The sequence below is a fragment of the Lycorma delicatula genome, chromosome 7 (genome assembly GCF_047948215.1).
Source record: "Lycorma delicatula isolate Av1 chromosome 7, ASM4794821v1, whole genome shotgun sequence".
NCBI lineage: Eukaryota > Metazoa > Arthropoda > Insecta > Hemiptera > Fulgoridae > Lycorma > Lycorma delicatula.
In genome coordinates this window covers 121111860-121125165 of record NC_134461.1, presented here as the reverse complement: position 1 = coordinate 121125165, position 13306 = coordinate 121111860, and the positions used below count along the sequence as shown (strand labels likewise).

General features: G+C 37.4%; 1 protein-coding gene across 3 annotated transcripts in view; it reads right to left on the bottom strand.

The window, feature by feature from the left end:
• The window catches only part of Dys (Dystrophin), a 1915508-nt gene that overhangs the window by 1208098 nt on the left and 694104 nt on the right, over positions 1–13306 (bottom strand). The window lies entirely within an intron of this gene.

The window sequence follows — 13306 nt, the reverse complement described above, 5'->3', positions numbered from 1 at the left end:
TTCGGATAAAAAGGCGTCAATAGTTGAGCGATTCAATAGAACTCTCAAATCTAATATGTGGCGTAAATTTACCGAACAAGGAAACTACCGTTGGGTAAGTATATTAGATGAATTAGTCGTTAACTATAACAATAGGGTACACAGGACTACCGGTTTTAAACCGAAAGATGTTTCTTGTAAAAACGAACGCAAAGTGTTGATGAATATATTTCAAGCTGTACGAAAAAAAGACCGCCGTCGCCATGCGATTGCACGAAGTAAATTTAACGAAGGCGATCAGGTAAGGTTAAGTAAGTATAAAAAGACATTTGCAAAAGGATATCTTCCGAATTGGACGAATGAAGTTTTTACAGTCTGTAAGGTAAAAACAACGACGCAACCTATAACGTACATTCTTAAAGATAGGAGGGGAGAAGTAGTAAAAGGAAGTTTTTATGCAGAAGAACTTAGTAAAACGAAATATGGTAACCATTACTTGGTGGAAAAGATATTAAAAAAAAGAGGTAATAAACTATTTGTTCGTTGGTTGGGGTTTGATAAAAAAGAAGATTCGTGGATAGAAAAGAAGGACCTTATAAAATAAAAATACTTTGTTCCAAACAAGTTAGTACAGTAGAGATGACCACCGTTGAAGGGCAAGATCAGAAGTTAACGGTAATTAACTTCGATCGTTTAATAGGCGATATAATCGATTTCGATGCGAAAAAGAGACATAGCCCTCTTTTTCCGAACAATATCAGATGTTTGGTTGTAGGTCCTTCGAATTCAGGTAAAACAAATGCGGTTTTCAACCTTTTGTTTGATCCTAGCGGATTAAAGTTTAATAACATATATGTTTTTTCTAAATCATTGTATCAACCTAAATATTTATTTTTAAAAAGTTTGTTGTCCGATGTCGAAGGAATAGGTTATTATCCGTACAGCGACAACGATATCATTGTAGCACCGGAAGACACAGAGCCAAATTCGGTAATGATATTCGACGATGTAATATGCGAAAAACAAAATAATATAACAAAATATTTCACAATGGGCCGTCACAATAATATCGATGTAATTTATATGAGTCAGACGTATAGTAAAATCCCTAAGCAATTGGTTCGCGATAATGCTAATTTTCTTATGGTTTTTCGTCAAGACGAAAGAAACCTAAGACATATATATCACGATCACGTTACACCCGATATGTCTTTTGAAATGTTTAAGGAAATATGCAACGAGGCGTGGAACCGTACGCAAAACGGATTCATGGTAATAGATAAGGAAAGAGATATAGATAAAGGTCGTTACAGGTTTAATTTTGACACTTTCATTAAAAAGCCCGCTGAAAAAAGCATGAAAACACAGCTTGCATGCTAGCGTATAGGTCGGCATACAGGCTTTTAAGAGCCCGTACGCTATCGCGTACGCTACTTAAAGTAATTTCTTATATGTTTACGTTCAGTATAAGGTTGAATGGCTACCTTGTTGGAACATGAGCGGATTACCGCAAAAATTGCAGAAATCCGCAGAAGTATTAAAAGGAAACATGCCGATTTGACAAGAGGAAAGTTCGAATCTGACCTAAGATTACGGGAAGATTTTAAACCGCTTACCGAACCCCTGATTAAGCTTGCTGAACAAATCGCTGATTCTGAAGAGATTAAAACAAAGCAGTCGAAGAAAGAAATTTACCCGAAGGTGCGTCCACCACCGCGCGAGTCCGCCGAAGAGTTGAAAAATAAAGAGGAGCAGGATTATCGTGAATTTGAGAAAAAGTTGGATATGAGTGCTATGTTCGATCAGTTGACTGAAGAAGATAGAATGAAGTATGGCAAACGACACTACTATGACGACGGTTCGCCTAGCATGCGTTCTTTCGGCGAGGTTCGACAGGGAGAAAAACGGTTGTTTAGCGAGTTACATCAAAAAATGGATAGTACCGGCCTGCTTCCGCTGGAATTGCTCCCGCCGCCTGACACAGCCGACGACGAGATGAGCGGTTTAAGACGAAAGCAAAAAGCTAAGAGGTTTAAACCATACATGGCTCGACGCCGGATCGAAACGTCGGCAGAGTTCGAAGAAACCGAACCGTCGCCGTCGACAAAGAACGTACATGAAGAGACGTTCGAATCAGAACCGACTATCGAAGAGCTGCTGCGTACCCCTGACGGGAAGATGAGAGCGAGCATGACTGTCAGAACCAGTCTTCGGGAAGGATTAGCGCAAGAGTATATGCTCGACGCAATCAGGGACACGGAGAACAACTTGGACGGCGTGTATGGCGTCCACTTCGACGGGAACAGTCTGAAGATCGGTGATGCGATCGTAGACTTTGATCGAGAAAGTAATATTCTCATAAGAGAAGTGACATACCCTGCTAGTCGCGGCCTGTTCGAATTGCTCTTTAAAAAGCGACCTATGTCGTATACAGAAGAAGATTTGGAAGAGTATAAAAATATTCTGATCGCGACGAACGCGCATAGAAGACATCATTCTGCCCTGGAACGCGTGAAGACAAACCCGGGACGCAAGTACATGGATATAATAAGCAAACTGTTTCCGCCCGCTCCTTCTAAAAAACGAGGAGAAGGTCTGATACCTTCTGCGATGACGTTGAACGAAAACCGTAAAATAGAATACGTTTATTTTGATGATCCTAACGAAATCTGCGAGAGGTTAAAACTGTTGATTGCGTCAAAGAAAGCCGGTAATACAGCTCATGATAATGAAATTATATCGATAATCGAAGAACTAAAAGAAAGAGGGCTGATAAAAGAGAAATGCGTACTGTAGTCTAGCCATTTGTGATCATGCCAATCAACAGGTTGGGTCAGTCTGAACTCAGCTCGAGGATCCCGTTCGGGATCACCAATGAGGGAAATATCGACGCACGCGAAAAAAGAATCTGTAATTTGGCGTATGCAGAAAATTATGATGATGCCGTCAATATGAGCGACTGCTTGTTTATCATCCAGCAGTACGCTACAAATCGCGGTATCTTAATGTGTGAGGAGAAGAGCAATCTTAAAGTTGTTGATTTCAAAGGCGGTCGCGCCAAAAACGCTGCTAATCCGGAAGATGAAAACGATCTAATAACGTTAAGTTATGCGCGGTTTCTTATCCGGCAAAAATTCGACGAGGTCGTCAATATGATGAAGAAAAATGAAGATACCTCTTACGAGACCTGCAACATGGAGAAGAAAGATCATGGTCGTAAAAGCGATAATGCAGCAGCTCCTTCAAGCGAGCTGTTAGAGGAGGATACCTCAGCACGGAGGCGAGGTGCAACCCTAGCCACCGCTCACTCGATGTTTGGAGCGAGGTTTCCGGGCGGTATCTAGAATATGATAATGAAAAATTAAAAGAACGAGGACTGATAAAAGAGAAATGCATACTGTAGTCTAGCCATTTGTGATCATGCCAATCAACAGGTTGGGTCAGTCTGAACTCAGCTCGAGGATCCCGTTCGGGATCACCAATGAGGGAAATATCGACGCACGCGAAAAAAGAATCTGTAATTTGGCGTATGCAGAAAATTATGATGATGCCGTCAATATGAGCGACTGCTTGTTTATCATCCAGCAGTACGCTACAAATCGTGGAATCTTAATGTGCGAGGAGAAGAGCAATCTTAAAGTTGTTGATTTCAAAGGCGGTCGCGCCAAAAACGCTGCTAATCCGGAAGATGAAAACGATCTAATAACGTTAAGTTATGCACGGTTTCTTATCCAGCAAAAATTCGATGATGCCGTCAATATGATGAAGAAAAATGAAGAAGCCTCTTACGAGATCTGCAACATGGAGAAGAAAGATCAAGAAAAAATTTCTTTCGCTAGTAAAATCGCGAACTACCCTGAAGGAAACATAGGAATTAATAAGAAGACTGAAAACGAATCTGATATAAAAACGGAGGAATCATATGAATACCTTTAGTCGGCTATAAAATGAGGAGTGCGAACAAGCGAATAACCAGTAAGAAAAGAGGAGGCGGTTTGGCAAGTTCGATCGCGAAAAGTATTGCAGGAACAGTACTCAAACGAGCGGTAGGAACCGTACTCAATCGAGCGGCAGATTTGCTTCCTTTTGAAGCTCACATACCAGGTTATCAATACTGTGGTCCTGGTACCAAATTAGAGAAAAGATTGCGGAGAGGAGATCCAGGGATAAACCCTCTCGATAAAGCTTGTAAAGTGCATGATATAGCGTACAACGCTTACAGCGATTCTATACGGAGAGCTCAAGCCGATAAGGAATTAGCAGAAAGGGCCTGGCAGAGGGTGACAGCATCTGATTCCAGTATTGGTGAGAAAGCTGCTGCGTGGGCGGTAACAAACGCTATGAAATTAAAAAGCAAATTCGGCGGAAAACTAAAGAGACCATCGAGCAGAGGTGTGCGGAGAAAGACGATAAGAAAAAAAAAAAGAGGGAAGGGTGTTTATCTGGAGCCATATCGTCCAAAGACTGGATGCGGTGTAAAAAAACGACGTCGCCGTCGTCGTCGACGTCGTCGTCAACATCGTGGCAGACGAAGGCGTTAAAATTACTGCGTAATCTTCCGAATAAACCTTTGACTGACATAGCGCTTCTACAATTTGCACGCAAAGTGAATATTCCATATTTCAGAGGGGTTTTCATGCGCGATACACTACCGGATAGAATAAAGAAATACGAATCGGGGATAGTGAATTTAGACAGCGTCAACAATTCAGGTACACATTGGGTATGTTATACAAAACGCGGCGTAAACGCGGTTTACTTCGATAGTTACGGAAACTTACGCCCTCCTAAAGAGTTAACGCGTTATCTTAGATCCGGCGACGGTGGAAACGACATTGTAATCAACTATAATTTATATCGCAGACAGGGATTTGATTCAGTTATCTGCGGACATTTGTGTTTGAAGTTTTTGATATGTTCTGTCTGAGTGGAAAATCGTCCGTGTTGTCTACAGATTTCTTCCCCCCGATAGAACTCGGCGATACCGCGTGGGAAATCGGACTCGTTGATTTCTTGTCATACAACAACATCGCCAACGTAGAAAAAGGAAAAAACAACATGTTTTATTACGGCGACGGTAAAAAGATTACGCTACCTCGGGGTATGTACGAGATCGAAGATTTGCGTATGAAACTGAAACATGGGTTTGCCGGTTGCGAGGCCGATATCGCGAAGGCAGAATCAAATGCGATTAACGATGGTGATTCGCGTCAACACAGCATGGCAAACTATCTATCGTGTTTAATGAATTCGAAGGGCGATTGTAAATATGAAACGCAAAATCGAAGTAAAAAAATCCCTCCGAAATGTGTTTTCAACATCGCGGTCGATCCTACGACGATGCATTCACAACTGTTTTGCTCTGAAAAAATCGATTTTACAAAACCCTATTCGATCCGTAATCTATTAGGATTTGACGCGAACATCCTGCTCCCTAACACGTTGCACATTTCCCAGAGCCCGATCTGTATTTCGACTGTAAACGCGATACGTATAACCTGTAACATTATCCGAGGTTCGTATGTAGACGGAGAAGAAAGTCATATAATTCACGAATTCTTTCCTAGTGTCGGACGTGGATATAAGATAGTTGAAGTACCTCACAGCGTCATTTATCTACCTGTGAACACCAAGTCTATACGAAATATAACCATACGTGTGTGCGACCAGAAATCGGAGCTAATAAATTTCGGCGGCGAAGAGGTGACCGTGAGGTTGCATCTGAGACGAAGGAACGATGGGGTTGATTTTTCTCGATGATGCAGAATATAAATCTCCCCCCGCAACCACAAAAACAGACAGTCAGACTGAAAAGCTTAAACGATTAACACGAGAGAACGTGCGTTTTCTCGAATCTTTAGGTTTTACAGTCTTACAGGAACGCAATGAGCGGGCAGATAATTAATGTAGATTCAGTAAACGCGGTGTTCGATGATACAATTACGGGTAAAGAATATCATACCCACTATCCTTACGCGGCTACAACATTTAATAACAACGATGAGATACGAATCCCCGTTCAGCAACAAGACGTGTACACGCTTCCGTGCGACAGTTACTTACAAATCTACGGATCGTATTGCGACGCTAATGGAGCGGCAGACACAGCTCTAAAATTATGTAACAATTTCGGCGCATTTCTTTTCGATGAAATCCGGTACGAAATAGCTGGACAAGAAGTCGATAGAGTCAGAAATGTAGGCATAACATCTACAATGAAAAATGCTATTTCGCTCAGGAATTCGGAAAAAGACGATATTTTTACGGCGGGTTGGTCATCGACTGGCGTAGACGATATCCAATCCACCGATAACGGCGGTTATATCATCGGGGAAACTGGTAAATTTAGTGTTATGTTACCGCTAAGAATGCTCTTAGGGTTTTTCGAGGACTACAACCGAATATTGTTGAACGTAAAACAAGAATTAGTCTTGCTTCGGGCTTCCACCGATAATAACGCGGTAGTTGTTCCTGCTGGAAAAACATTCGTATTAAAGATCGTTAAGATCGTATGGAAAATACCGTACGTGAATGTATCAGATGAAAGGAGGTTATCGCTTCTCAGACTCGTCGATAGAGACGAACCCATTTCTATGGCTTTCCGCAGATGGAATCTGTACGAGTATCCGTCTCTGCCTAACGGAAAAGACACTATATGGACAGTGAAAACAACGACGCAAGCGGAAAAACCTCGTTATGTGATCGTGGGATTTCAAACTTCAAGAAAAGGAGATGCTACTAAAAGCGCTTCTCAGTTTGATTCCATTTCTGTTAACAATATTCGTTTATATTTAAATTCGATATATTATCCGTATGAAAATATTCAAGGAGATCCGCTAATATTTTATGAAATGTTTAAGAATTTTCATCGATCTTATTACAACAGGAAGTCTGAAGGCACGTTAATCGTTCCGTCTAAATACCCTTTTATACCGTTGATTTTTATAGATTGTTCAAAACAGAGCGACACCTTGAAAACTGGCGCAGTCGATATAAAAATCGAGATCCAAACATCTGTCAACATTCATGAAAACACGACCGCTTATTGTTTAATGTTAAGTGACTACGTCATACAGTATACCCCTTTAACAGGAACAGTAAGAAGTGTTTCTTAATTAGTATAGATTGTCATTTCTTAGACTCGACATGTCTTTTTTCGTGGTCGATTTTAGTTGTTTTCGACTATCTGATACCGTCGCCGTCGACGATGTATATGTCAAAGAAATGGCTATTGTTTCATTGGACGGTAATCAATTCGAACAATATTTATTTAAGCCGCCTTTCGACTACTACGATATAATGTTTCAAGCTACAAGATCAAAAATACAAAAACTACAAAAAGAAATAGGACATAGTTGGAATTCAGGGTTCGTTTCATATTCAAGGCTGCCATTTATTCTAAAAAATTTAGCGCCTACGTTCACAATATATGCAAAAGGTGAAGACAAAACGATTTTGCTAAAACATATACTAAACAATGATAAACGCTACAAAGTGATGGATCTTGACGGGTATGATTGTCCTCCGATCAACATGTTCACTTGTAAAACAAACAAAATCTGTCCTTTCGGTGAAAATCATGAATGCGCTATGAACAGAGTTATATGGCTACACATGTGGTGGTGCGAGCAAAGCAAATTCTATAAAACTATAGAAGCGGTAGGAAACGCTATGGAAAAAGTTAAGAAGTGCTGTTTAAACAGCCCCGGACCGGAAGTCTTACGCTATCTTCCTAAATCGTTCATCATCGACTATTACGGACATTACGTACCTGCAAAGGTGTACGAAGATCTACCTGTCTACCTGCAGCAAGATCCTGAAATCGAGATCAGTCAACAGTTTCCTGAAGCCGGCAAAGATTGGAGTCAAGTTTAATTATTTTTATTTTTGTAAAAATTATTGTATGTAAAATTAACGCCAATCTGTTTGTACTTACTATTTGCATATATATATGTAATTGTACATTGTAACGTCGTTCCAGCTGTATTTTAGTTTTAGTTTTTTGGTAAAAATAAATAAATTTATATAAAAAAGAAAAGGCTTGTTTTTTTTCTAGATATGATTTAACCTCTCCTTCCTCTTAAACTATTTGAAATATTTTTTTATTTATAGGGTCGCAATCGAACCGGTATGATCATTCTTCAAACGAAAATTGCAAAAGCATGTTCGTTCTAATTATCGGTTTCTTTGCTGTAGTGGTTAGTACTATCGCTGCAGCGAACTTCGATCCAAATCAGTTTCTGCTAAACTATGGTTACCTAAAAGGAGGAGATAACGAGAGTCTAGCCGATGAAGAAGCGATAGAAGACGCTGTGAAGCTGTTTCAAGATTCTTTCAATCTCCCTGTAAATGGCAACTTGAACAACGAGACTGAAGCCTTTATGCGCGCCCCCAGATGCGGCGTAGCAGACATTTTTCCGTACGCGGTATCTAGAATCACTTGGAGAAAACGGGAAATAAAATGGCACTACCAGCGGACATCGACTGAAAAGATGCAAATAGCGAGAATGGCCTTCGAGGAATGGGCAAAACACACCCAACTGACTTTCACTCACAGTTACTACGAATATGATATTCTCATTTCAGACAAATATGGCAGCCACACGTATGCTAAAAACGATAAAGTCAGGTGCCCGAATATACTTGACGGTCCTGGTGGTATCTTAGGACATGCGTTTTTTCCCAATACAGCAAACACGCTCGTAGAGATCCATATAGATGAAGAGGAGAATTGGAGTTATGATCTTGACGGTAATGCTGACAAAGGCAAGACCAGTCTATTTCATACGTTGTTGCACGAGATCGGACATGCCTTAGGAATTCGTCATTCTTACAATAAGGATGCGATCATGTATCCGTATCTAAATGGTCGAGCAGCAAACTTGAGCGAAGACGACATACTAGCCGTGCAGTCGCTTTACGGCAGCAGCATAGCTACGACGAATACTACTCGAAAACCGCCATCTACACCTTCCGCAACCCCCGCAATCACCGACGTATGTGCGATAAACGAAGATAGTAACTATAAAACTCACTACTTGTTAGTCAACGGTAAACTTTACGTAGTCTTCAAGAAACAGCTGTGGATAATAGACATCACTGATGGTGGTAAACATGAAACCAAAAGCTACTACAGGCCTCTATCTATCATCGATCGGTTAAGGTTTCTTTCCGGTACATTCAAAGGAGTGGACGCGATTTATCAGCGGCCGAATGGTGAAATAGTACTATTTTCAGATCAAATGTTGTACATGTTTAACCTTCACACGCAACAACTGATCGGAGGTTATCCTAAGAATGTTTGTTCGCACTTCAATATTGTTCAACCCTGTAAAATCAACGGGGTTGTAAACACATATACTGGAAAAACGTATCTGATCTACAACGAGGACTACGTGTCAGTGATTGACGAATGCACCTTTACTGCGGCCAGAACAGATCTTGTTTCTAATCTATTTCCTGGAATACCGGCAGATATAGATGGAGTAGTTCGTTTCAACAACGGGATGCTTTATTTTTTTAAGAATGGAAACTACTATGAGTTTAACGAGTTCAACAAACAAGTTATTAGATTTGGAAAGAAAGATCATGAATTATTTGGCTTACTGTGTTATAGCAATATCATTTTAAAACAGTTCATCGAGTTTATCACCAAGTATCATGTTTATCCTAAAAACAAAATTTAACCGATGATTTTTTTGTGTTTTATTATTCTAAGCATGTTATGAGATTGTAATACTTGAAATAAAAATAACATTCATAACTACCAGTGTCTATTATTTATTTACTTTCATCATTTTTTATCCAATTTTTTTTTAGGAAAATAATTAAGAAAGGAAAATAAAGATAAGACGATAAATTTTATTTATTTCAATATATATATATATATATATAACATTTAGCTTTTATTTAAATAAATACATTTTCTTCAATATATCAAAGCAAATATAATTTTAAAATACAATGAAATATATATATAAACAAAAATATTATAGTTAAGTATTTTCATTTAAAAAAAATCAGTATATAATATAAACAGTTATTTATTTTCTATATACACATATAATATTCAGTTTTTATTTTTTTTTCTAAATCGATATAACATAACGAATATAGTTAACTTTATTTTTACAGAATGAGATATATTCAAACAAAATGTTTATAACAAAGCAAATATATTTTTAAAATACAATGAAAACATAGCGAAAATAGTTTTAACTTTATTTTTACACAATGAGATATATTAATTAAAAAAATAATATATATTCAAACAAAGCAAATATATATTTATAAACAAAATATTATAGTTTTACTTTTATTTCAAAAAAAATAAAATAACAAAATAATTAGTTATTTAAAATTAACACAAACAGTATATAATATATTTATGACAACTTTTCGGTTTTTAGCAACTTTGATATTATTTTCCATAATTACAAAACATAATTTTTATACAATATAATAATTATAAGTAGACTTACTTTCTATACAAAGCCCAGTTTACACGGGTAGGACCATTTTTTTATATAAGCTGCATACTTGGAAGAGTTTATCGCTCCTTTTAGTCGCCTTTTACGACAGGCAGGAGTTACCGTAGGCGTATTCTACATATTGCCTCCCTGCCTACAGGGGGAAAAACGTTTTATTCGTTATAAAAATAACTCTGTTTTTCAATCATAAGCTGAATAAAGTATCTGGCTATATGATTCGCTTGATAAATAATTAAACCACTCGTCGAAATGAATGCTAACGAAATAAACTTTAACCGCACTTACATATCTTGGATTAAGTAAAAGTGATAGAATATTACTGAATTTGTCAGTTGATGACAACTTAAACACAACACGTTTTTCGTTGTTAAATAATCCCGGAAGGTCGTCACAAAGGTAATAGTCTGCTAAATCTTTAATAGTAAGAGTAGAAATGTTAAAAAATATTTTAGTCAGACAATTTAAACATATAGTCGGATTTGGATCCATTTTAAAATCGTATTCAGCATAATAATTTACATTAAAGTTCAATTTACTTTTATCTAATAATGATAATAGATGTTTTAACTCATCATCAAGATATAATTTCCCGTTTATAATATTTTTGACCACTGCCAAACTTGAATATGCTACTAGTGAAAAGCAACTCCTGTGTCTTGGTAAAATATAATTCGATTTAAAATAAAACATTATAAACTGAAAAGAAACAAAACAGATGTTATTGAATGATTACATATTAAACTTTTTTTAGCATGTCATTTTCAAATAGATTGCTCAATTCCAATGGCGTATTTTTATGCCCGTAAGCTATTGTATTAATTTCATCAATTGCGATTCTTTTATCGTCATAATTACATAACGCTATTTTATTTACCGTAACCGTATGAATAATATGTTCTTTAGATCGAAACATTTTCATCTTTCGATAAAAAGTTGACGCGGGCTCTTTCAAACAGGCTTTATAATCATCTAAGGTAATTTTGTTTTTAACAACATTTTTCTTAACGCCTTTCGCTTTCTTTTCTACCTTTCCGGCCGCCGTTCTAAATGTATAAAGTTTCGCTCTTAAACCTATGAATTCAACAATCGGCACGCTTTTACATTCGTCCTTGAATTTACCAAGAACCTTTTTATTAGCAAGCGAATGGCAGGGGTGATTTATCGGATAATCAGACGTGTCAAAATACTGAATAAAATCTTCGTTTTGCATATCACGATAAAAATCAAAAGTTTCAATTTGATAAAAAAAACTGTCAGTATCCATATATAACAATTTAACTTGCGAACCATATTTTGATTTTATAACATCGTAATGAAATTGATACATTAGTGTTTTGCTTAAATCTAAGACGGCTAAACCTACGTAAATCGGTTTATCGAAATATATTTTCACTTTAGTGCACTGTACAGCGCATAGATTTTCAGCGTAAATTATTCTGTCTAAGAATGTAGGTTTACATATAAGTTTGGAAAGACGACGCGGACATGAAACTAATTCTAAGTTTAATCGTTTTCTTACGTTTTCCATACATTTACCAAATACTGCATTGTTCATTAATTTAAAGAAATCTTTTTCAAAATTATTCGATGCTGCCTGTCTATTAGACGTATTTAGATCGATATACGGTTTCAACCATCTTGCTTGTTCAAACTGGAGAATTCTGTGCACATTAATTACTTTTAATCCATGACAAACGGCTTGTTTCAAGACTTCATAATGACAAATATAATTTTTCTTCGTCTCTAAAGTAGCTAGTAATTTGCATTGTTTAGAAAAAGGCGGCGGTTTATTCTCTGGGAGGAATGGTAACTCGTTGTGATCTAAGTGCAAGCTCTCAGGGTATTCAACGTCAACCTCGAAAATGAATCCTATTCGAGATTCTGCAGGAATACTACATACATCTTTTAGGATAATATTTTTTAAATCATCGCGGACCCACATAAAATTTTTAAAAGGTAAGTACCTACTCATAGCCCAGCCGTATAAGTTATTGGCATCGATATAGGTAAGATACTTCCGAGGGGAGTGAGAATCGAAACCATCTTTTACATAAGGATTATTTGCAGACGCGTATTTCGTAACGCACATCGACATTCCACCTCGAATTCCTTTCTCTATGAAAAGAATCGTATCATAATCTGTCAACAGTTCAAGATTTACTTTCGTTTTATACAACATAGCTTCAAACGAAAAACCTGGCGCGGTAAGATAATGTGCACAATCCAGTCCATATTCCGTAAGACACAAGGTTCTAAAATTTTCAAATACGTCGGCTAACAACAAAACATCGCATTTAAGATAAAGATCGCTATAATCTCCAAGGGTAAAAACGTCGTTAACGTGCTGAGATTTAAAATAATCCCATACAGTTTTCGCATGAGCATAATCTTTTTCATCTACATTCGAGTCGGTTAAACTACTGTAAAACTTTTCTTTAGACGGCAGATTTGTTTCGTCTAACACAGACCAAGAGCTGGTATATTCATAAGGATACACACCTTTACGCGTTACTAACGGGAGTTCATTTTCGGAAAAGTATTTCCTGATATGATTCAACTTACAACCGGGCAGATTTGAAACCAGAGCCTCAAGACTATCCGGCATAAATCTAAACGAATCCACAAATTGAATGGACAGTTTTTTTGATATTCTTTTTGAAAACGAGATAAATTTTTCTACAGAGTTTGGTATAGCATAAATATTTTTCGTATCGTAACCCAGCTGTCTAATAATAAAGTGAGAATCATAATTAGACGAATTATGAATGAATACAGGGATTTTCATTCGATTTTGTCTTAACATATTACATTTGCGACATAATGCAGTACGATAACTG